The following is a 25,452-nucleotide window of genomic DNA, read 5'->3' on the forward strand; positions in this document are numbered from 1 at the left end:
AACAACATCTTGTGCTAATTGCAACCATGAAAACTAACACGTGGGCCCAGTTTCCTCAAGGACAAATGGCTTTCCACAAATACGCGCAACACTTGTTTTCAAGGCCCTGTTTTAGCTTTAGAAAATAAGTTACATCTGAGAGACTTATGAGAAGCTGATGCAAAGCAGAAAATTTTACAATTGCATAGCAAAAGGTACACCCAAATACCTTTGAATCAAAGTATTTATCTTGCTGGAGACAGGCTAGTATCTAGACAATGTTAACAAAATATCCCTGTTGTAGTGCACTAGCAATGAAACTGGTTTGGATTCATCACCAGACAGTAATGATTTATCTGACAGATTTAAGTGCAATTTTATGCATAAATATTTCTGCATAAGATGAAAGAAATATGCTCTTCCCTCTCTATGCATCCCCATCTTTCACTTCTTCAAAGTGCTCTTAGACATATTTTGCATTAAGACTGGAAGCATTCTATAATATAAGCGTTAAGCCAAATAGCCAGAAACCTCCCAAACCTGATCTCTGTTGAGCTCCCTGCACAGAATTTGAGCTTCAATTTCTTCAATCAATAAACTGAGGATACCTCAGCTGCCTTCCTTTCAGAGGGACTTTGTGAAAATTGATCAGCTGACGTTCAAAGAATACTTTCAAGATGAGCAACTCTCTAAAAGCCCCGTTTATGAGGTAGATGCTCAGATGGGGCACGCTATCCTCGCTGCAAGGACCTACACGAAATCACGATGCTTTGCATCAGTTGATCCCCCCCTTTAGTTGCTACACTAATCAAACACTACACTATGGATTTGTCATATCTGGTGTGTAATTTACAGAAGTGAATCAGGGCTTACTGAGAAGACAAAGAGAGAGGAAAGAGAAGAGAGTGAGTTGAGCCCTGGGCATCAAACTAAGCAATATTTTTCCAGTGTGATATTCCTGGACTTCTCTTAGCTCCCATACAGAAATGTGTTTGCCACGTGTAACGTTAAATATTTGGAATCTTTGATTTGTATTCAAAATATATTTTTAATAATAAAGACTAATTTCCAGTTTGGCATGAAGCACGATAAAAATGCCCTGCAAATGGCAGATGGCCTGCTATAGGCCATTTATTTTACTATTTTACAACCTCGGGCCTATGTAGGCTTCCATATGTTAGTTGGGTTAAGACATTCTGCAGCCTTCATTCCAGTGACTGGGTTCTAGCCTTCATCTTCTTCAGCATCGGAGGGAAAAAAAAAAAAGATGAAGATGAAACTAAACCATAAAGTTCTCATTTAAAAACCGAGTCACTAGTGAGACAGTACATCTCTGTAACTAAGGTTACGGTCTGGTCTTTGCACTAACCCCCTCTCATAATAAGCGCAATAGTTTCAGGAGTACAAATCAGCAAGGTGAGCTTTACTAAACCAAATCTTTGCTGTGTTAGATGTGAGGTAAGATGCGTGCAACAACTGCTCACGAATCATAATGTAGTGGTTACCATACCAAGTTTGCAGCTGTTTCCTTAATTTCCCTTACAATTATGTTTCAGGGCTATTTTGCATAACAGTAAAACACAACACCTGCTTCAAACTGCAGTCGTGTTCCAAGAACTGTAATTCTTTTGAGATAGAAACTACAACGAGTGTGCAACACAGAGCAGCATAATTGCCCTGCATTGAAAAGTAAATACAAATGAAAACATCTTCCTGTTAGAGAAATGACTGTCATTAAGCAGAACGCTAGCCATCACAGCTCCCAGGGAAAAAAAACTAAGTTTTTCTTTTACACAGCAAGAACTTTAGTGTCTGCATAAATTAAGTAGTGTGAAAATTACATGTCTGATGTTATTTTTTTTCGCCACTAAAAGCTACAATATAAAACAACACGTTAAACCAACAACAACAATATGCTTAGGCTTTCAGAAAAGCTAAATCACACTATTTTCAGTAATCTAGAATAAGAAAGGTCAGAACATTAAATTACATATTATAGTTCACTCATGGAAAAAAAATCTAATTTGTTCATAAGAGTGAATTATACATAAAGATAATAAGCATTTTTACAAGGTTTAAAACAATCCATGTTACAGAAAGAAATTACAACTAATTGGCATGAAACAAATGATAAGAGGATACTTGAATAGCTGTATTCAATACTTTAAAGTTGACTTTCAGCAAGATTGTAAGTATATAAACTGCAATTGCTTCCCATTGTTCCAATCTTTCATCTTAAAAATAAACCTCTATACTTAAATTAAGACAAAGCCGAACAACGCATCCTTTTAAAATGAAATTCAACAACAAACGCCGCACTGGAAAAAAAGTAAAATCTGAAGCTGGCTTCTGTGTCAATTCTCCAATTTCCATTTAGTGCTCCACAGAGTACTACAGCTCACCTACCAGAAGTATCTAATTATTACCTTCTTTACTGTGAACTTCTCTGAAGAAAATACCGAAAAGGAGCTGAATACTTCCAAACTTTAAAAACAAATTTATTTTAGGCCCAAGATTAAAAAAAAAAAAATTAAAAAGGCTACTTTGAATCACTACCGTTCTTCTTTCTCCAACTGCAATCGCTCTCTTAAGCTTACATACAAGAGGTAAGTACAAAAGAATAAAAGTTGCATTATTTTTTACATCTGTCAAGCAAAACAATGTGCAATATCTTCCATGCCTTATGTGGAAGCTTTAAGAATAACTATATTAAAAACCTAAATGAAGATTTATTTTTTTTTTAGCTTGTTGCCTTTTCCCAAATATAGCTGTTAGCCTGGGAGCAACAAACCCTTCCCAGCGTGGATTTGCAGGACAGCGAGCCCGGAGCTGGGCTATTGTACACATCTGCTCCCTTTTACAGGTATAAGCCGGCACTGTTTCATCCAAGGGCTGACACAAACTTAGGCGCAGCCGATTTTAAATCCGTATACCACTGCCGTGTCAAAAAGCGATCACAAAACACGCGCAGATTAAGTAATTTTAAAACGTAACGTCACCCCTCACGGAGAGCTACACTCACACAAGCTCTACGTATGTCCGCGCACATACAGGCACGCGGAAAACGCATTTCCCCCGAACGAAACCCTTCACGCCCTCCTCGCCTCGATTTCCAAAATGCGCCTTCTGGCTGCTCGCGGGTTGGAGAGGATTTTGAAAGGCAGGAGCCGGAAAGGGTTAAACCCGTGTCAACACCTTCTGTGGCTACATCCACCATCCCGACACCGTTACAGCAACAACACGCGTGACGCCCACCCGGAGCGCGGGCACTTGCCGCCGAACACCCCCCGCCAACCCGGCGGCCCCCCCCCGCACCCCCCGGTTCTCACAGGGGATTACCCCGCGCCTCAGGGGGTATTTAGCAACACCCCCACAGCCCCCGCCGCGCTGCGCTGCAGTTTGCGGGCAACTCCGGGCTCCAGCCTACCCACCAAGTCCAAGGCGGAGACACTGGGGGGACCGGACCCCGACCTCCCGCCACCGCCCACCCCCGTACCTGGGCTCCCGACCGCTGCCCACCTCCGCCGGCTCCCGGGCCGCCCCGGCCGCGGCCCCGCGGGGCGCCGGCCTCGCCACCCCCCCCCGCCCCCGGTGATTGATGGCTCTGGGTGGCCAATGGCTCCGGCGCGGCCCCGTCCCGGCGCGTGCCGCAGCCCCCGCCCCGCGCCCCCTGGCCGGCCCGGCCCCCCCGGCCCCAGCTGCCCACTGAGGGGGCACTGCTGCGATCCGGGCCACGACGCGCAAAGTTCGCATCGCGCCCCCCCCGCAGCTGCCACAAAATCAGAATCGTTTTTTTCTGGGAGGGAAGGATGCTCGGGGGAGGGATGCAATAAACTCCACGGCGAGCCGCGGGCGGGGGCCGGGGGGATGCCCGCTGCTTTTTATTCCGGCGGTGCCAGCCGCGCCGTCCCCCGCACCTCGCCCCCACCCCCGGAAGGTTTCCGAGTGCTTGAGGCCTCCAGGATCAGGGTTCCGAAGCCGCTTCTCCCGCCGGCGAAACGGAGAGGGGAAACTCCGCCGGGGAACGGCGACGCAGCCCGCTCTACCCTCCTTACTTTCGCGGCGTGCCCGCCCCCCCCGCCCTGCCCCGGGTCCCTCCGCGCCGGGAGCCCCGTCCCCCGCCGGCTGCTCGGCGCTGCGCCCGCCGGGAGCCCCGTCCCCCGCCGGCTGCTCGGCGCTGCGCCCGCCGGGGCTGCCGCCCGCCCCCTGGCCCCAGCCAGCACAATGCTCCCCGGCCTACCCTCCCGGCCCCGCGGCGGCGCCCCCCACCCCGACCCCCGAGCCAGGAGCCGCCACACCGCCTCCCGCCCCCAGGCCACTTCCAGCGCTGCAGCCCGTCCCCCCCCCCCGCCACCTCCACCCCGGCCAAGGAGCAAGGCGGCGGCGGCGGAGGGCAGCGGGGGCACGGCCTGGGGGAGGAGGGCAGGGCAGCCTCGCTCAGAGCCGCCGAAAAAGCCGCCTCGGCTGCGGGGAAGCGCCGCCACCGCACCGACCCGACCCGACCCAGCAGGCTCGGGGCGGTCACGCCGGCGAACGCAGGGAGACCAGGCGGCCAGTTTTATCCTTATTATTGTTTGCAGAAGGCTGGCCCCGCCGCCGCCGGAGCTCCTGCCCGCCCCCCCCCCCCGCTCTCGTCCATGACACGGCACCTCTAACCCGCCGCTTTGTGCGCCGCTGCCCCCCGCCGCGGCCCCCCCGCTCCCCGGCACGCAGACACCGACTCGGGGCCGCTCACCTTCCCTCCGCCGGCTGCCGCTGCGGGCGGGTCGGGGATGCCTTCAGCGCGGGCAGCGGGGCCGCTCCATGGGGCTGCGGGGGCGCGGCCGGGGCAGAGCCTGCGCCCGACCCCGCGGCGGTGCCCGGCGGCGGCTGCCTGGGTGCGGGTGCGGGTCCGGGGCGGCGGCGAGGGCGGGCGCGGTGCAGTGAGCGGGACTGCCACTGGGGTCAGGGAGCAGGCACCAGGAAACACGGCGGCCACGGAGCGCTGCTCGCACACACACACGCACAGCTCCTCCCGCTGCCTCGCACTTCACCCCCCCGGGCAGGGAGGGAGGGAGGGAGCAAGCGCTGCTGCATTTCCCAAGTGCGGCACAGCCTCCCCCCGCCGAGCCGGCAGCAGAGGCCGGCAGGAGCAGCGGCTCTGCCGCCCAGCCGGGGTCAAGGAGGGGGGGGGGGTGCCGGCTGCCACAGCCCCGGGGGAGCGGGGAGGGCTGTGCCGGGAGCCCGCCGGGACCCCCGCACACACCCACCGCCGCGGGGCAGCGCCGGGAGGCCGCGGCAGGCGCCGGGCTCGCCCCTCTTATACACAGCCGGCCCGGCACCAGGCATCGCCGCTCGGCCTTTCCTCTGCCTAAATAAATAATAAATAAATAACAACAACAACAATTTAAAAGCAAAAAAAATCATCGAAAGAGGTTTTCACATCTTCCGCACCTTTCATCATTAGGTATTAACCCAGTGCTCTGCTCCTTCTGTACATCAGCTAACCTCAGCAACCAGAAAAAACATAAAGAAACACTACTGTAGCTTAGCTTTTGAGGCTGAACATTGTCTCAGGGTAATTGGGGCTTTTCTATGGAGAGGTAGAATCATGGAGGTTGCTGTCGTCTCTTTTTTTTTGTCTTTTTTTTTTTCCAAAATCCACAGCAATTGTGTCAACAGCCACAACAGTAACAAAGTAAAGATTAGAGGTGTTTGTTCTTTTACTTTCAAGACAGCAAACGGAAGGAGGGACTTCCACAGTCGTACATTTACAATGGGGAGAAAAAAGAAAAAAAAAAGAAAAAAAGGAAAAAAATCCAAATAATTCAGAATAATCGAGCTGACAGAAAACAAAAGCTCCTAACAGGCCTCTAAGAGTAAGTAGTGTCGTACATATTTTAAATAAGTAATTTTGACTCTGGCCAACCTTCAGATATGCATGGCAACTAGGCAGGTTTTTCTTTGTTGTTGAAAACAATGAGAAGGGTCCCCAGTATTGCCAGACAGAAATCCACTAGGATGGATTGTCCTGTTTAGAAGCATGGCAAATTAAGAAAAATCAACCTGAAAAAAAGACTAAATGGCGTTAAGTTTTTTCCAAATTTGATATTAGACCTTTCAGTCTGTTTTTTTTTTACTATTGTAATTTTCTCTTTTAATAGCAGTAAGCACTGTGAACCCCCAAAGGAAAATTCCTGTTTCAGGCAAAATGGCCCACAGATGAGTCGTCCTCCTCACTAAATCAAAGCAATATTTCCAGGGACTCTTTGCCTGGAATGGTGTCTGAGGCCATAGATTCACAAATATTTTTAGCTGACTTACTCTGACACAGCTGTAGAGTAAGCAATCCGGCGTTCAGCCCACTTACCCCACTTCTGTCGCTGCATTAGCCCTCATGTGAGAACAGGGAACCCCACCCAGGAAACCGATCCAGTTAGCGCCAGGAAAAAGCAGTCTGGTTTGGTGTGGGTCAGTCTCCTCATCCAATCCACTTCATAACTGCACAAACATTTCTGCTGGAACAAAGCAAGGAGCAAGATGAGCAACTGGGGACACAAAGAGAACAGGATAGCTTCATTGGTACCACTGCCAGCTTAAATATGAAAACATGGCGGGGGTGAGGAGGAGCGGGTTTGATCCTGAACCTGCTGCATCCCTTCTCTGCAGTTGCAGCAGCAGGACTTTCCCTGTATTTGTGCCCTCATACCACATCTAGAGTCCCCAGCACTACAAAAATGAGCTTCTAGTACAGAGGGAAAAACAAGGTAGAAGCCTGGGTAGGTGACCAGACTGGGAATTAGAAAGCTCAAAGACCCTCCCTCTGATACCGTGTATGGTGAGAGACAAATCAGACATTACCCCAGTGCCTCAGTGTCCTCGTACTGAAATAAGTATTTACCTAATTCACTAGTCCTTACATAAAGCAAGATATGTGGCCTGAAAGTTAGCGGTACTTGTGTTTTGCTCATATGAGTCCAGAGTGGGACCTAAGGTGTGATTCTAAGGTCACATCTTTTTCACAATACTAAACGTTCAGCAACAACACCAAGCTGTAACACAGTCATCAGGAGCACTGTTTTTAATATATGACTTGACAAACTCTGAAACATTTTCTATCAAGAGCACGTAACAAAACTCTTCCTTTTTACAAACTACTTGTTTTCTGTTTCCCCGAGAACAGCATGCTTTCCAAAGATGTGCTTACTTTAGAAACATACTGGCCCTGGAGCTGTTAAAGAAGGAAAAAATATTTTTCTTAAATTGATTAAAGGGTTTTCTGAGGAAAAGAGTTGCATTTTGTTGCCTTTCTTCTCTAATTCACAAGAGCAGCATCAAAATGCAAGTCTGTAAGTACAGAAAAATAAAACATCTTTGTTTTGGCTGGAAGATGTATTTATTAATATGCACTTAATAAGAGGATCTCAGGGATAAATTTGAAAACTTAAAAAGTAAACAAGCTGTTTATTGTAAGTGTCACAGGACTGATTTTTCTTAGTTGGGCAAAACTCAAAACAGTGAACAAGCAGCTTTTGTTTACTTTCATAATTCCTATTCATAATGTTAAAAGTGTGTTATACGTGAAACCTTAGTCATGTTCAGAGTTTGCACTGGATTTTGTTTCTTCACTTTTACAAATCTAAAGTGAGTATCATCACATGTACAGATGCAGCAGATGCATGTTAAACATTATAAAACACTACAGTATCACGAAAAGCATATTCTTCAAAATCTATCATGTCATCTGTAATAACACTTCATAGGTACCGCTGTCTCCAGTTTCTGCCAAGCACAAGACAGAGCTAACAACTTTTGAGGCACACATAGGGTAGTCCAGAGTGAACCACGGACACCCATCTCACTTTGCTGTTTACTTTGAGAAAAATCTTCCCTAAGTATCTGTGAAGCAATATGAGAAAGTATCATTTAAAGTCTGCCTCTGAGACCTCATTCCTTAAGTAATAAGATTTTTTTGAGTGATCTTTTACACAGAAAGGAATTTTACAAAAAAAACTAAAAACCTTTCAAACTGTGTATTATGACATTGGTCTGTGGTTACAGCACTGTCCTTACACAGATCCTACTTGGTGAGGATGTACTACGTCATGCAACGCACTACTGTGCTCCACAATTAGCTGCATGTTCCTTGTTGAGAATACCCTCAGAGTAAGCTCAAGAATATTCCATCATCTGACTGAAGGAGGGAAGACCTGATTACAAGGCCATGTCTCACTGTATAAAATGATCAACAAAGCTATTTTGAGGGTGTTTCCACAACTGCCCCACTCCTCTGACACTTCTGCTCCCATACTTCAGGGATACAAACCACACAAGAAGAACAAACTCAGTTTTCAAAAAAGCCTCCTTCCAAAAAGGCAAAAAGGGGTTTAAGGCAGATCACTTCCCCAGTCTAGCCCACAGAACGGTCTCTTGAATGCTTATGCTGGTGTAATACAGAGTGCCACAGTCCGCAGTGCAGGACCGAGACGGGCACAAGGTATGCCAAAGTTTCAGAAAAAGTTAGGCCAGTATTTCACACTATGTTTTAGTTTGGACACAGTATCACAGGGGGTTGGTTTGTTTATTTTAATACATATATTTCCTGGATTTTTAACCAATTTAAGACCAGCGCATCAAGGATTCTCATGTGTATTGCAGACAGAATTCAGTTTCAGCCTGCAGAGACTGGGGCATGCTGGTACAGTACTAGACAATGCATAGTTTGGTTTGTTAACATTTTAAGAAAGTAGAGTTTGATCCAGCGGACAACCACTGGTAGCAGTCTACACTGAAAGTCACTGGACTCACCGTATTTCAATATAGACCACTGCGATTCTGCCAAAAACTGTATCTTAACAGGTTTGTTCACCTCATTAAAGCAGAAATTCTTCAGCAACTGTGGAACAGAAGAAAACAGGAGAAAAATGCATTAGTTTAGGCTTCATGCCTCACCGAGCAGATACTACATTCCAAATTTGCAGAATATAGTTGGATAAATTAAAAGTTCTCCATTGCCCCCTTCATCCATTTGTAGCCCCCATAAGTCACAGAGCATTTGGTGTGCATGCTGGCCAACAACATGAAAACAATAGAGAAACATAGTATTAGTTATAAAGAACAAACAAACAAACAGAAAAATTCTAGGATTCCAATTTTGAAGATATGAACTGTTTTTTTAGCTCTTAGAGCTTCTTTCCCTTAAGAAAATCACAGACTGGAACTAGCAGCTAATTAAATCCTAAAAACTGAATTTAAAAAAAATGCCTCTTGGCTTTTGATTTTTGTAATCTCTACCATTATGAACTTTTATCTGACTTTTCCCCTCACAAACATGGGCCCATACACAAACCTGTTCAACACTCCAGCAAACACTACATCTTCAGGAAGAATCCGTGGCCTCTCCATAGAAGCGCACCAGCTTTTGGAAAAAAAGGACAGTTCTCAAAAGGAAGGGAAACTTGAGCCTTCTGTCAGAATCTGCAGGGAGGAGCATGTCATTATAATACTGATAGAGCATCAGGTAAGACTACTGAAGGAAGTATCCCTAGTTGTCCTCTGGGCATTCTTTTTATATTCGATGGACCAGAACATTGTCACAGGATAATGGTTGTCTGCTGCCTTGCCCCTATTAAATTACATTAAATTAAATTAAATATTTGATTGGAACTTTCCTGCTTGCCCTCTGTAGAAGTAAAAAGCGATGCAGAAAAGCTGTAGGTGAATCATTTGCCCTTCTGAAAACTCCCAGTGTTAACTGCTAGTCAAAGTATCTAGAGAAGAAACCATTGCTAATATTTTTTTGTTGTTGTTTTGAACATTCCAAACATTCTTTTTTTCAAAATTGAGAAGGATGTATGGGTGATTTATTCCTTCACAACAGAGCAGGCAGTGACTTCAATTCTGTATGTACATAAAGATGCAAGCATTGTTTGATGCACAGCAGTTATTGCAAAGACATTACTGCAGGAACTCCCAGATACTAAAGGCTCAGGGCACACTACAAGGAAAGGTTTTTGGTGGTCACCTTCTGGTCAATGAGCTGTGGCAGGGAATACGGAACTGTGGGAGTAATGTGAGGTGTTCAAACATCCTATTTATTGCATATCAATTTACCTGTTTAGAAGAAGGTGGATGCCTTTTTCCGCAAGTGATCATTTTGTCACTTCAGTGGTCTACAGTGCATTGAGTCAAAGCCGATGCATGCAAAAACCTTCAGTTTAATTCAGCTGCAGTTCAGGCACTCAAACCTCATTGTACCAAATAATTCCAGAACTTGAAGGTCTGTCAGGAAACAGGCATTTAGTACTACAGTAGAGAGTATTACAAACCTCTCTTCTCCTTGACCTTTAACTTATTCAACAACTCCCTTCCTTCTTCATCACATAGATTATCTCATCCTGTGGCAGACTCTGTCCACACTACGTTTCTGTTCCTGGATGTAAGATGAACTGTGTCCCCAGGAGTTTTGAGAAGTCACAGGGATATCAGACAGCTTCCTGTCTACACTCTCCCTCTACCCGTGTCCTTCTGACTTTAGAGAGAAGATTCAGTGAAGTGGGCTTATATCATACTGAGTACATTCTGCAAATGACAGACTCCAGGAACTGAAATTCCTGCAGACAGAGAAAACTCCTGCTCTCTGTTCCTGAGAGAAGGTCCCTATTGCACTGCAAGTTATGTATGAAATTCTCAACGTCAGTCAAAATTCCACATGGAAAGCAAATTGCAAAACTGAAACAGATCTTAGCTCACAGTGCGAGTAAAGCAATTTACACGGTGGTGCAGAAGAGACTATTACTCCCATGCTATCTTGAAGATTTTTTTTTGAAGACTACAGATTTAATGGCAAATTCATCTGATGATGATGACGACTGTTGTCAACAGTTACTGAGAGTTAACCTCTCTTCATCTAAACAAATAGAGCTTCACTTCATGCCTTGCATAATTAACTTTATGCTTTTGACAGACATTAAGAACCATGGTCTTCAGCACATCTACATCTAGTTCCAGTTTATGGACTCCAAATTACCTTTGGGTCAGGAGTGTGGTCCCTTTATAGAAAATTGTAGGAAATTGTAGGATGAACATAATGGAAAGCCTTTAAAGGGGTCAGGCATTCCAATGTGGAGATCTTTCCAATTTGAGCATGAAGTTAAGAACAAGACTCCCTAAATGAAGGAAAAGACTTTCACAGTCATTCTCAGGAGTCTTGTCACTTTGAATGTCCCCAGTAACACTGCTGATCTGAATGTACATGTAAACCTAGAGCCTGAAGCCAAAATCTTTATTATGTATTAACAATCATAATTATAAAACTCTGTTGTACGGAAAATACAGTTCAGGACGCTTATGAATCCTCCCATTCTGTGGTGAAAGAGCGAAGCTTGAATTTGCATGCAGTGCTCCCTAATGTGAGATAGGCTTCTGGAAAGAAATGGATAAGGTCTTACGGTACTATCTCTGGTTAATGTTAATTTTTACCCCTTGATTTGACATTTTAAAATCAATATTCCATAGCAGTTATTGTCTAGATTTTTAATGCACCCAGGCTGAAAACACTTGCTAAGAACTAAGGGACTATACATTCTTTGTCTCAGACACCCTAGGAAAAAAAAATCCTGTATTCCAGTTATTGTCTAGCATTTGAGTTCAGTGCTGGCAAACTGGTCCCTGCATGTCTTTGAGGCATATGGAAATTGATGATGAAAGTGTCTAGTATAACTAGAAGTATAATTTGATGAAAACTGAAGCAGTGAACTGTGAGAAACTGCTAAATCAGTGTCATCGAACTCTGCTTGAAAAATAATGAAACAGAAATACCACTAGGACACGAGAAATGCAGGGCGAGGGCTGTGAAACCAGAGAGTAAGTACAAAAATTAAGGAAACATACAAGATATTATTTTAATTGTTATTTTTGAAACATATGCCCAAAATACAATACAACATTCCTGTCCAAATTCACTTTATGGAGACAGTGACATCATGTCTCCTCCAAATTGTTCAAGCCCAAATCTTGGCACAAGCCCTTCCAATAGAATACCACGTTTGGCCCTGGCACTCTCGCCTGTCTACACGCAACCATGTGCGGAATAAGAACAGCACCGTGGCCAATGCAAATCCTAGTTATAGCTCAAGTCCCTTGGGGCAATAGAAAAAGACCAAAATAGAACACATATTACAGTTTTAAAGCAAAAATATTGCTAAGGAAAATAAAACAAATGTAACCTCAGAAGTAAGATGACATTTATTGCCTAAAAGTTAACAATTCCTGAAGCTGTAAAAGTACTCTATAAATAAGACCTGAAGATGGCAGTGAAAAGATCCTGATAGTGCTTTATTCATACGTTTTGAATGAAAACAAAACAAACTTACATAGAAATCTGAGAGCAAGAGGACAAAGGAAGAAGATATTGTACGTTTTGAGGGTTTGCCTACATCAGTAAACACACTTAAATTACTGAAAAAAACATTAATGATCCTATTCAGTTGTACCCATGTTTTGAGACAGCAACATGTGTATGTATGCTCAAGAAAGGGATATAAGCTTGCATATTCAAAGACTTGCCAGAAAATTTGTACAAAAAGATCACAGGGAGACAGAGACAGCTGGAAAAATTGGAGCAGGGGCGCTGATTTTCATGCCAGTGTTACACCTAATGCAAAGGGAATGCAGATGATGGACTGCAAGCTATATGTTATTCCTCCTGCCATTTAGCAGTGTGCTTGTAGAGCTGAACAAGAACCAGGAAGTAACAAAAAAAAAACCCAAACAAACGACACGACAAAACAAAACAAAGCGACCCAGAAATGACAGAAAGTGTGCTATTTTAAGTTAAAATATTTATGCCAGGACATTTATTATAGTCACATCCACATTTTCACGTACAAAAGGCAATCATCGATATCAAGCAGCAGATACCAAGCACTAATTTCTCTAAACTGTAATCTGATTTGGAAATTTAACTAAACTATACCCACAATGTCACCATGGCATGCACATAGCAGAAACCATGAAATGGAAAATATCTATAAACAAACATCTCTTGCAGGTCCTATATCATGCTTTAAAAGAATGATAATGAGAAGTTTCTGCACATGGATTTATCCGGATTAATTATCAGTAAGCCTAATTAGAAAGTTGTGCTAACAAATATCTAGAAGACTTCCTTCTATTAGGGAATATACAGATAGAAGGCTTAGTAGAAAAAGTGTAAGTGGAATCTTGAGAGGATTTTCTGGTAATACATTCAAATTTCTAAACTAACCTAGGCATGATTTCTAAGGGTTTTGATATCATCTTTTCCCATGAGGTGATCTCAAAACTTATGTGTTAAAAAGTCATGTTCTCTGTCAGTTACTGTTAACCCAAACTATGCACTTGAGGAGCTTTCTATCAGTGGTTTTTCCCTCCTCAGACGTATTGACCACAATTCTGTCTTTTGTGATGTTATTACTGTAAATTCAAAACTGTGATCTTACTGTAAAAAATGCCTTCGGAAAGAAAACTAGTTTATAAAATTAGTTTATAAATCTCAGGTAGAATTTAACCAGGGTACCTTTCTGTCCACCAAGGGTTCCCGGGGATTCCCGTTGTGCATTCAGATTTGCACACAGTGTGGCCTTTGACAGTAGCTGAGAGAAGCAGTGTCACAGTGTCTGTTTGTAGCACCCTCATTGTTACAGTGACCCATCCATTGAGATGTCTCACCTCTGGAAAGAAGCAAAGAGGGAAAAAAATAAAAATACAAAAATGGCAACACAAAAGACAAAGGAAAAAGCAGGGGTTCAGATCCCAGCTTCCCACAAGCCCAGTGGCATATCCAGAATATGCTATGCTTATGAAACTCCACAGCTTTTAAAACAAATCCAGACACAAAACTTCCCCATATTAGCTGATGTCTCTACCCAGATGCAAGATAAACTAATAGTCTGACAATGACTCTTTCTTATTTAGAACAAGCTGTTAACCTTAAGAAGGTCAAAAACTAGAATAAACCTGGACAAATGTATATTTAAGCTTCTGCCCAAGCTTCAGACTGAAGACTTTATGTTGCTGGGTCAGAGAGCAGAAGCTACAGAATCACCTTCATCCCACTGAAATCTTTGCCTTCACTTCTAGCTAAATTGGTAAAATTGAAAGGAGCAGATGTTCTGCCTTGCCTTGATATCAGACATTAGCTGTTGGTATAAAAGCTTTTTTTTAAGTGTGCATGATTTTTAGCCAGCTATTTTATATGCAAAAACTATTAAGCCATAGTATTTCATCCACTGTTGTTTTTTTCTTTCTATTCTTTCAAGTTTAGCCTGTCATAAAGCATTCTGTAAGCTTAAGAAGAAGATTTACCACATATGGGAGTTCTACAATGGGTAAATTACTACTTCATATCTGGTGATCTCTATTAAACTGAATAGTGTGAGCCAATGAACAGTGAAGGAAGAGATCACTGCTCTCAGTCCACACTTTAGTACTTCCCGTTCAGAACCTGACTAACTACACACACTCGTGTTACTTCGAAACATCCACTTATCTTCTGACGGCTTTTCGTCAGCACACTCTTTTCCACATATTTGTTGGATCAGAAGTCTACAGTTATCTAGATTTAATACTGCCAAATTAACACAGCAAAAATCAATTACTAAAGCCCACAAACCACAAGATTGCCATAGTCTGCAAACTGCTTAATTTCCTTTTTTTTATACTTTGTTTTTGTTACATTGTTGTAAGAGTCCCTATGCTGTTATTCTATATTTATATTAGAACGTGTGTACATATAGCGTGTACTTACAGAAAACTACTGTGGCGTTGATGCTGAATGAGCTCTGGTGTCCCAGAGATCCGTGCGACCCAAACGCCGCACCCACAGGGAGCTCACTGACTTTTGATATATATCTTTTGATAGCAGGTGTTAGAGCCTCTGACAGAAGAGAACTCCAAGGTTTTGGACTCTGGGTTCTGCACATGTAATCAAAAACTTATTTCTTTGTGTGACTCATAGGAAAAAGAGTCAAGCTCTCAGGATTTTAGAAGTCTGGGTTTAAAAATGGAAACAACAGGAAAATATGCTCTTAAACTGTCCAAGAACTGACCCAACATCCACCGTCTTAGAATACCTCTGGCCATACTGATACTGATTTATCACTATTGTTTTGTACTTCCCTAAGAGGAATGCCAGGATGAGAGTCATCGGATGAGGTATTCTGTCTGACTTATCAAATGGCAATGTTTTGTAATGACAAACTGTAGAATAAGAGAAGTTGGAAGGGCTCAAAAGATACTATAAACTAGGTACACATTCTGTGGACTAAAATTTCTCTTTTAAACCCAGGGCTGAAGCACAGGCTCGTTGAAGAGCCAAAGGCTCTGTTCAGGCTGGCACAAGCACACTTTTTGAGTTCTCCTCAGCAGAACTGGAGCAGGGTTTTGAGAAAGATGAATCTGATTCATGTCTAGCATCCTTCCCAGCATCAGCATCATCCCATCACAAACCAGAGCTTAATCTGAGATTTCTTTCCTCCTACCAAATCCCACTATTTTTAGAGACAATTTGGGATTTAGAAGGGACGCAGGATGAGTTTCTTTTCAGATACTAACTAAATATTTAAAAGTCAATCTTGCTCCTACTGAAAGAAATATGAGTTTTACCATTAGTTTAAGCAGAAGTGAGATCAAGATGCTGACTTATAAACCTGCACCTGTTAGAGGTTTGGGGTTTTTTTAGCATGGAATTTTATGTACAAGAAGGTCACTTCAAAAGCAAACCCAAATGTTACGTACTTGCAATTTAAGACTCCCTAACACTGACAGAGCAGAGTAAAGGTGTCACTCTGTAACAGAGGATGTTGATATAATGGTCTCATCTAGGCTGCACGGATCTATACAGATTCTCTTCTAAAACAGTAGCTGGTGCTAAATTCAAAGTTCTTATTTGTGGGTTAAAGAATGACTCCACCAGCACTCAATGACTTATGCTGCCCGCTCCAGAAGCCATGTGGTTTCAGGAATTTTTTTTTTGTTAAACTCCCCTTCACACACCAGTTTGAAAGTCTCATCCAACAGAATCCCAGCCAGCAGTTCATCGGTACACGGCCTCCTTTACTGAAGCCAGGATTTGCGTTTTCTGTTTTGAGAATAAGACAATTGTGAAGTGGTGGACCCAGACATATTCTATTAACAAAAGTCTCCATGTCCAATAACCCACTTGTCGCTGTTCTTAATTTTGTCTCTCATAGCATGTATTTGGTACAGAAAGATGATACATGCTACTTTAAGTATCTACACTAAAAATGAATATTAGAAAATCCTATATTGTATTTTACCTGTCAGAGGTCATCAGAAGCTGTATTTCAAGAAAACTGAAGGCATTAGATGTAGTTTGCCCAGTAGATTAATACTGAGCTGTGAACTTTCATCCTCTGCAGCAAGATTTCCATCCAACTGACATGGAACTGACATGCAGTAACACTTACAACCAGGGGGATCCAATTTAGACAGAGTTCAAATGGTTTCAAGCTACTCATAGGTCACAGAGGTAAAGTATGCATAAGAGAGCTGGCTTTAATCAGAAGGTTTTCAGTAATGTCACACCAGAAGTGATAGGCCACACTGAAAATGAACTGGATGTTAGGCTTGAGGATTAAATTACCAAATATATTTAAATATTCTGAATATATTCTTTAAGACATTTTCACAAGCTGAAAATGGTTTGGGTTTTTTTCAGAACAATAGAAAAAGACACTGAATTTTGCACCAGCATAAATATACCTTCCGTCCCATGTGGCATCATATCTGTGATGTCTGTCTTTGGAAGCTTTTGGGGAAGAAATGTGATCCAAAACACCACCACAACAGCTCTGTTGTGCATGACAGTTTGGAAATAACATGAAAAAAGACTCAACGTTTTCTCCATAATGGAGCATTAGAACATAGGAAAATTGAGAGGGACAGGAAGGATTACAGTGAGAGAGAGGATTTAGGAAAGGCCAATTTTAATGCAGTTATCAAATGCTGACCTACTTGTGGAACAGGCAGGTGGAATCTCCGCTTAACATTTCATACTAAAGAACAATGGGAAAGTGAGAGGACTCATTGAAAGACATGTCATTGAAAGACAATGTGATATTCTCTTGAGACTTTTAAAGGCCATATTCCACCTAGAAACCCCTGAACCTGTCAGGCGTTCTTATTTCACATTCCCCTGATCAGTTTGGTTGTATCCAGATCAGCCCTGTGCCCTCCTTTTCATGCAGATAGGCTGTGACCTTTGTCTCCATGCCATTAGAGATGCCAGGAAGTAAACTGGGAAACAGCTCAGTAATAAAATGGAAAGTATCCCACTTTTTGCACAGTCGTTCCTACTGGTTTGCGCTCTGCTTAAGAACTGTTTCTCAGCAGAAGTAAAAAAAAAACAACTACTGCACAAAGCCTAGCAGACAAGGTATGTTGAGTTTCTGAAGATTTTCGTTGAGTTTTGTTATGAAAAGGATTAAAGATCCTTACTGCTGTGCCTGTCTACAGTATCCTCTCTGCAAAAATTCAAGTCAATGCCACAAAAAGAAGGGGGAACTTGAAGCCTGTCGCTAGAAATACAGTGCTGGATCTCACGTTGTATTACAGCAAGTGTATCTCAGCTCAGACCAGCAAAGCAGAAGGAACCTGGCAGAGCAGGATCCAGGGTTTTCTTACTGAATACTCACCCAGAAGCAGCATCACAACCAACAAAATCCCACCTTCGTAACCCATTAATTTCACTGCATCCTGCACTCATGATTTAAAAAGTATAAGCAGGAAAAAAACCCCAAGGAATTCAAAACCAGTGTTTTCTTAAACAGGATAAATTAGGGCTTGTTGAATTCCTTAGTATTATAAACCAGGTTGTTTCCAGTACCTGGCTTGCTCATTTACCTCTATTTCAGGTAGCTCTGTACAGAACTCTAAGATGTGATATACAGGCATAACTTTAAACACCGGACTAGCTAAAGTGTCCCCATCTAGGTTAGTAAAATAATTTTTTTTTTTTTTTTTCCCAAAACTAGGAGGCTTTTAAAGACCGATCCATCACTGCTCTCAAAGTCCGTATCCATTTTTCTTCCTCATACTGAACAAACAAGTGGTTTATCACAGTCAGAAAACCATTCATCTTTTGAAGTTGTGTCTTTTGTTCGTTGCTCTCACTCACTGGCCAGACTAGTATCACAAAATTAGATGCGCTATTCCTCAATTCTAATGACACTGCACAGCTCAATTTCCTACACGTTCTCAACCTTGTAGGAAAAATAGCTGTACTGCATGAATAGTCCACAGAAGCCAAATATTAAGAGATTCTTTCTTTTCTTCCAGCCAGGTCATATAATTCTTGAATTATGAAAAAGTCATTTTTCTTACTTGTCAGTGGCACCTTGTCTTAACAAAATCAGATTCTAAAATAACAAGAACTAGCACATGCCCAATCTCTCCAAATCCTCCACATAACCCGTTCAGCCCTTCCTATATTCACCCTGTGTAACTCTGAAGCCTTTGATTATCTGTTTTTCCATTTCCACGTGGAATTGCACAATTCTAAGCTGATGGATTTAAGAACACAGGGACTGCACCTAAGCAGAAGTGTAGCATCCTCCTGTAATGAGAACACTTCACCATGAAGTGAGATGTGGCTTTCCTTCTTCATTTTTGCTAGAAAACCATACTATGCTGCTTTTTGCCTTTCAACACATCCTAATGACTCATGGCATTTAAAATGGAGTTAAATATTTTTCTTAACACAGCTGTATATATTTTATTTCATACTTTTGCCAAGATTCCTCATATATTCTTCCAACTATTACAGTCTTCCTTTCATGTTTTTAATTTTTAGTTTCCATGGTTCCATAAAATACAAGTTGTTGAATGATTACTAAGCTCATGGCTGGAAGTATCTCTTTATTCCACCCCACAGCTACATAGAACCTCGGACAGACTTTAACACCCATCTTTTTGGGCTTCTTTTCAGAAGCTGCCCATTAGACGCTAGCCCCGGGTCTCCTCCTTGCTTTCCTGAAGCACTCCATCAATAAAGAACTATCCAAGGTTCTCTTATCTTCTTCCACTAATCACTAGTTTTATTAGCTCTCTCCTTAGAAATGCAAAAATCCCACAGCAACTGGAGAATTTAGCAGATTAGCATGTTTTCCTACCAGAGAACAGCTGATGCATCTGAGATTCTCATCCTCCTTAAAGGATTGTATTTATTTTTACATAGTGAAATAGAGAAAAATAATATATTGTTAGGATGTATCTCAGATCAACTGAATGTGAAATGGAAACCATGTTTAGTTGTATTCCTGAAATCCTTGCTAGCAAAATGCCCTTATGTGGCAATGAATGGGGCTTCCTTCAATCTGCTGCTAAGTGACTCCATCCTATCCTGCTTGTTGATGATCTGGCTTCAGTTATTCCTCTCTCTTACCAGTGCAACACATCTGGCACAAAGGCTTTCGTGCTAAAGAAAATCCAATTAGTGCAGAATGCTTCAGTACATCCCTTCGACAATGCAAACTATCATGCTTTCACCATCATATCCTCTACTCTCTATGTTGGAAAGCCTGTGAATCCTAAAGCTTTGCAATGAACTACTCGCTCCTCCAGCAAAACAGTTTCTTAAGGAACAAGGTAAGGCTCATCTGGAAGGGAGCAAGCACTTCCGAGAAGGCTGACCTAAAACTGTGCAATGAACTGCCTTAGAAAAAAAAGGGATCATCTCAAATCTTCCCCACCATCTGCTCCAACTTCAAGGCAGATTTTAGAAACTTGTTTTAAATTTAATATTAAAAAGGAATCCACATGCATATTTAAAAACAAAAAATCAAAACAAACATAAAGAGAAAATAAAAACAAACCCTACCAAAACAAATAGTTTGCAGAGCAGATTACTCCATTGGGGATCTTCAAAAATAAAACAGCTCCCCCCAGCTGCTGCTGAAGAAGTGCTAGAACATGGACATAAGACAAAGAGTTTCTAGCCCTTCCAAAGGGCTGCTTTGAGTGCCATTTAAGGAGTCAAGCACAGTACAGCCCAGAGCAGTAATTTTGCTGCAGAAATAAACATGACAGAATGGAAACAACTATGCCTTAACATCAGCATTTTATCCACACCAAGCATTGCTCACAGGTTTCTCCTCACGCTGCTTTTCATTCATTGTCTTCCCAGTCTCAGAGCTTACATTTCTCTCCAATGAATTGCCCAACTTATTTTATGTCAGCTGAAAAAAACCTCATGCCAATTAAAAATAATGTTTTACTCACTGAATTAAAGAAAATACGCAATACTCATTCCCATTAAACTGACACTGGATAGTGATGCTACGTAGGACTTGAGATGTTTCATGTTGAAAAACATGAATGATTAGCATCAAAATCTCTCTATAAAAATAAAGCAGTGACAACTATAACAGTTAAGCTATCTCCTCTGTGTGGCTGTACACTACCTTTAAAAAAAATCAGCAGATGATGTTTATTTTAGTCACAAATATGATTTTTCTGTTGATTCTTCAGCATTCATATTTCAACAGCCTCCAAACCGTTAAGCTATCCCACGAGACACATCTCCAAAAACATCCTTAACCACCTCCGTTTCCAGAATAACGGAGTATGTGGATCTGAACATTCTGGTTAGCTGGCTCATAGTGACCAAAGAGTCAATTGCTTGGGAAATGACAGGAACTGTAAGGGTTAACTTGTGGGCTACCTCAAAACACATTCGTGTTCTTTTGCAATTAAACACCAAACTTAATGACCACCAAATAAATGGTTGCATGATCTGAGATTTGGAAAACCTAGATGCATTCAATTTCTTTCTCTGATTAGGTCTGTACTTATTTGGCATTACCAGAGATATCTCAATCCCTAAATAATTAACCTACAACCAATATGTATGAAATTGCCTCACTAAGCTCGCTATCCAGGACTGTTTGCTGTTAAATTAGTAGAATAAATAATTTACACCAAAAAAGTGTGCACAAGATAGTGCCAATAAACCTGGGGGAACTTGTTCATTATTTGCAAGAAAATTGGATGAAACACAATTCCCCAAGTACAAGCCATTCTGTAGAGTAAAAGGTGTATTCGTATTACTGCAGCATGTAGGGAACAAATGAAGTCACCCGACTGTTCTCTTCAGAGCATGCTCTCTTCATTAGCCTTTTCTGCAGAGCTATAAATACAGTAATATACTGTACATATGAGAACATAGAAGACCGAATGTTTGCATATGAAGTACATTTCTTATAGGAAAAAAAAAAAAAATCACAAAAGTATTTTAGATTTATCATCACTTATTACTGAATAACCAAGGAGCTAAAAGAATAATATCTAACACTGAAATGGCAGCTGTGTATCATCTGGAAAATCCGCAAATCATCTTTTCCAGTGGCAAAGGTTACTACCACTAACTCCAAATGCTCAAGAAAATTGCTTTGTAAATTTGTAATTCACAGGCTTTTTATCATTTTAAGATCATTTCAAAATGAACTGTTGGTAAAACTTATATCTTGCAAAGTTCTGCACAGTTACTCATATAGTACTTGCTACAGCACACAGTGAATTGGTGTCTTTGCACGAATGTCACTGGGAGCTGAAACAGGCTCCGCTGGCAAAGAAAAACAACACTGACTCTTGTTAAAACTTCAGAAATAGTATAGTGTAAAAATAGTTATTCTAAAGGCACATTCAGAATTCCCAACCAAAACCTGACATTTAGAAACAAATAAATAAAATTCACTGAGAACAATTTAGCACAGAAACTAGCGCTAAGGCCAAACCAGACTTTATGACTAATGTGGGCCCGTCTCCCATTAGGTTCCTGAAACCTGCGAACTCCTGTACTCAAATTGTTTGTAGGGTTTGAAGGTACGGCTTTCCCAGCACGGCGAGGTACAAGAGACTCCCTCTGTCCACTGTGGCTTGAGTTTTGTCTCAGAAGCACCCCTTCCCTGCCCTCCCTGGGTTACACAGCCCGCTTGGAGAGATGCCCAGGCAGGGAATGCCCTAACCTAAAGAACCAGCTCCAAGCACCATCTGCTCTTCAAGCTATGTCTTTTCTGTAATGAAAGATGGTCACCAGTCTCGTGTTCCTGCTGCAGGCCAGGGACAGAGCCACAGACACATTTACCACATCCAGGGGAGGTGAAGCAGAGTCCGTGGCTGGATCCAGCCCCTTGGTTAAGTTTGAATTAAATGCTAGGTCTCAGCCTGATTTGTGGTGGTTTGTTGTTTTTTATTATTTGATAGCAAGTATCCTGGGACATGTTTCCTGACCTTGCTCTGTATTCATGCTGAAGACACAGCAATCCTTTTTATAAAACAATAAACATTTCTCCCTAGATTATGAATCATGTAGTTGCATGACCTGGCTCCCAATGCTTCCTGCAATCCATCTTATTTAATATTGAAAGAAATCATAGATATAAATGCCAGCTTACCTGTTCTTCTAGAAAATAATACTGGGGATACCAGTTTCACTCATTTCACTCATCTTTATCCCAAAAGAACAACAACAAAAAAAAAAGGTTAGCCCTGTGGAGTAAAAGGTGTCCCAATGTCATTGTTGCATGCAAGGATCAGATAAACACCTGGTTTGTTCTGTCTGTGAAGACAGCTTTATCCAAATAAAGCATAAAGCATTTTATCATTCTGTAATGGAAAAGATCTGTCACTCTTTGAACATCATCATATGGTCGGTGGCCGGCAGATAATGGACTGTTAAGTGTCAAGGTGACTGGCTTTGAATGTGCACAAAACTAAAAATTATAGACCTGTCATTCCATAGGCAGGCCACAATTAGCTGTCTATGCAACTTGAAATTTCCATTTTGCCAGCTGAATAATCAATTGGCTACAGTTTCTCAATATAGATGCATTTTTAGGCTCTTTGCACTCAGGATTTTATCTTTTTTATAACGTTTTTCAAATAACTGTGCAGTGCACTTAAGCAGATGGCGTTAGGAGTGAACTGTGCAGTTATCTCCTCCCCAAACACATACACAAATACATTCACCAATATTTTATAATAAACACTTCTTACGTTGATTTCCTCTAGCTATGCTCTACCCTATAATGTTTCTGCCAGGGTTTTGGTGCTAAGGAACACAAGCTACTTGAAAATCCCAGCTTCAGACTTCACAGCTGTTTGTTTCTATTAACAACGTAATATTCTTTTTCTACATTTTTCTATCAGTCTCACCCTAATATGAGTTAATAATACAACATGACTTAGAAATAAAATCGCTTACTAACAAAATTTTAAGGTGGTTGGGGCAAAGCCCTTATTTTATGCTGCTAAAACAGCAGAGACAAATATAGCGATATACCGATAACTCTCTTACATTCCACTTTGAAACTAAACAAGCAATGCAATCAAAAAAGTTCGGAATCCCATGACATATATTAATGCATGTACTGTAGCCCTTTTCGTCCTGGACAAGCAGCAATCATTTGCTGTCTTATCGTGCATCTGCATGTGAGAAAGACATCGCTTAATATTGTGCCTGAATGTGAGAATAGGTTTACAAAATGGGGAGCTCACTAAGTTTGGGGTTTATAAACACCACAATATCAGTACAAATGCTGCCTCAATGTGTTTTTGACATGAAAAAGTCCTCCTTTAAAGATATGTTACTGCAAATCTCCTTTTTTTTTTTTTTTAGCTCAGCCTGACTTGTAGCACACGATGGGCAGAATTCCTCCCACCTGATGTGGAAACGCTACACACAGGTTCTCTCCAAAACCACTTGCAATAATGGAAATACATCTGGGATCGTCACTGGACTTTGAATCAGGCAGGAATATGTAGCCTTCCATTTTTATAGTACTTCATATACTGATAAAGACTTTGCACACAGTCCTGGGAAGTACACAGCAATACTTTGGTAATCTAAAGAGGGCTGCTGATCATCAAAGTCTATGACTGAGTCTGTAATTATATGGCATATGGGCTTCAGTGATGACTGGCTCAAGTGATAATGGCTTGAGGAGCTCCTGGTCTTCCCCCTACACCATGTTCATTTCCTTTCCCATAGCACAACTTACTCTTCCCTCATTTGTCCTATTTAAGTGCTCCCCCCATCCTTTTTTGATTATGACTTTTAACAGCAGTTATTTGAACGGTATAATTTACAGCAAGTCACAGAAGCAGCTGTATGTACAAAGCTGAGGACGTGGCAAATTACAGCAAGAGAGCAGCAACAAGAGGCTGGAGGGAGCAGAGGGGAAAGTTCTTAAATTCACATTGCAGATCTATACTGTTAGCCTGAATTTCCTTCCTGCTTTTTCTCCTCTCTCCCTCTAGAAATGGAAGGTTAGGCCATTAGAGAATTCAATTGGTTCCAGATGGACCCTTAAACCAGCTCTTCTAATAAAAACATTTTCCTGTTAAACAACCTGTGTCACATGGAATAGATGAAATTCATCTTTAGTATACTGCCACTGAAGCCTGGAAAGACAAACCTGAAGTATGAGTATCCATATCTCAAATATAAAAGGGTAATGCAACAATGATTTATCTCACAATTAGGCAGTGGTAATTAAAAAAGTAATACTGTAGCAAACACACAATACAAGTTTCTAAGAAAAGTTATAAAGGATTATATCTGTCTTTTTTAAAGGCAGCATTCCATTTGTATGTTTTCTATTAAATTCTTCAGGAAAAATCAAAATATAACACTTGACAGTATGACTCCTAAATCATCTCTTTCATGGGCTACTGCCATTGTTTAATAAATTTTGTTTTATTTCACTTCTATTTTTTAATATATGAGAGAGCCGGTTTTGCTTGCATAGAAATCAGTGACAAAAATCTCCAAGTTTTCTCATCAGACCATGGTCAATCCTTTTTGCACATTAGAACAAAACCTTTACTGTTCTAGGTTAGCATTTAAGGTACTTGGATAATAAGAAGAGACTGTGATTTTTGCATTTGGCGACAGGTTGCTTAAGTAGCTCCCATCCTCCTTCCTCCCAGCCTTCGTTCCACCCCACGTGCCAACCAGTGTTTTGGCTGGCACAAACGTTTGTGTTGCTATGTAGTCAGCATATACTTTATCTTTTACCAGCTGGATCTGTTCCTTCAAGTTCACTGTGCTGCTGTACAAACAGTTGTGGCAACAAACGCAAAAGCTGGGCACAACCCGCTGGGAGGGGGGATAGATGCCCGACCTGCTTAAGCTATGACTGCTAGTGAATAAATGCTCTTGGTACCACAGCCTATATAGCCTGTCTATCCCAGGTCCTTAGAGAGCTTCTGTTTTGTTCCAGTTTCTTTCAAATATATTTATTCACACATCACCTTTGCAAGGAGTGCTGCAAATCTCGATTTACATGTATAGAAATGAACTTCAGCAACGTTTTCAAAAATATCTTTCAGGGAGACTTAAGTTCTGAGTGCCTACAACGCTTTCAAAATGAGCTTTTAATTGACCTAGATGCTTTCAAAATTATTTGCTTAAAAAAGCAACAAAGAAATGGG

At 41.8% G+C, this 25,452-nt stretch overlaps 1 protein-coding gene across 2 annotated transcripts in view; it reads right to left on the bottom strand.

Annotated features, from left to right (window-relative positions):
- Nucleotides 1–4,835, bottom strand: part of MPPED2 (metallophosphoesterase domain containing 2) — a 108,684-nt gene extending 103,849 nt beyond the window's left edge. The window contains exon 1 of one of the 2 annotated variants that reach the window (XM_068399114.1): nucleotides 4,715–4,835. The gene's annotated coding sequence lies outside the window, so the exon portion shown is untranslated. Of the gene's footprint in view, nucleotides 1–3,475; nucleotides 3,551–4,714 lie in introns of those variants that run through there. The other variant, XM_068399115.1, reaches the window with a different exon arrangement.
- Nucleotides 4,836–25,452: the final 20,617 nt, after the last annotated feature.

The sequence above is a fragment of the Nyctibius grandis genome, chromosome 4 (assembly GCF_013368605.1).
Source record: "Nyctibius grandis isolate bNycGra1 chromosome 4, bNycGra1.pri, whole genome shotgun sequence".
Lineage (NCBI taxonomy): Eukaryota > Metazoa > Chordata > Aves > Nyctibiiformes > Nyctibiidae > Nyctibius > Nyctibius grandis.